Source organism: Etheostoma cragini, chromosome 7, assembly GCF_013103735.1.
Source record: "Etheostoma cragini isolate CJK2018 chromosome 7, CSU_Ecrag_1.0, whole genome shotgun sequence".
Classification (NCBI taxonomy): Eukaryota; Metazoa; Chordata; class Actinopteri; order Perciformes; family Percidae; genus Etheostoma; species Etheostoma cragini.
This window is the reverse complement of record NC_048413.1, coordinates 27,549,194-27,550,087: the sequence shown is the minus strand read 5'-3', so window position 1 is coordinate 27,550,087 and position 894 is coordinate 27,549,194. Positions and strand designations below refer to the sequence as shown.

General features: G+C 50.0%; 1 protein-coding gene across 1 annotated transcript in view; it reads right to left on the bottom strand.

Moving 5' to 3' along the window:
• LOC117947588 (synaptophysin-like) overlaps window positions 1-894 on the bottom strand; it is a 14,225-nt gene that overhangs the window by 10,319 nt on the left and 3,012 nt on the right. The window lies entirely within an intron of this gene.

Here is an 894-nt window from a genome sequence, read left to right as displayed (position 1 = left end):
CCCGCCCCCCCCCCCAGCACCTGTCATAATCGGTTCTTCTCTCTAGACCAGCGCTACGTTGGTGCTGAGTTGGAACCCATGTTCTTGGCCCTGAACCAGGGTTATTTGTGTGGAAAAGCAAAGAACCGGTTCGATATTTGGCCCTCACTCCGAACCAGCACCATAACTGGCTTGGTGGAGAAGACATAATGGATGGGAAACCAGAACCACCGTGGTCTGTGGAGGAAACCAACGGTCTGCTAGCTCTCAGGCTGGGGAAGATCCAGCTGGTTCTTAGAGAACTGGAGTGGAACCAGCACCAGGACTGCCTTGGTGGAGAAGACATAAAAGACTTTTTTTGTGACATACAAGCAATAAACTCCACATGTCAGACCCTTAAGGTCATGTGTGGCCCTTAGGGACGCTGAGTTGGACACCCCTGTTCTGTCCTCTCTGAGGACATGGATCAGTCACATGGATGTCTCCAGTGATCGGCTTACGTTAGTCCGGATCAAGGGTCGGCCATCTTTTTCATACGAAATACCATTTTACAATGTTCTTGTTCATTAGTGTGCCATATTAGCATTATGTAAGCATCTACTGAGCCTGTTAGGCAGGGTTTTATTTCTCTTGCGCCACATTCTCTGACGTGTGTATAATATTTCCACCTGAGATTAAAGCCACTACCCTTAGGCCTTGATTTGGTACCCTGGTCCCCTTCACTGAAGTAGAGGATGGACAGCGAGTATCTGTCCGGTTGAAGTGGGATGCAGAGGATTCGTGGCTTCTTCCACCATCAAGCTGCTGAAAACCCCTGGGATCCATGGACCGGCTCTGCGACAGACAGATCAGTCTCGGAAGCAGCCGAGAGACCGTAGTTGGGCTCAAAGAGCATCAATATGATCCGGTCACTGA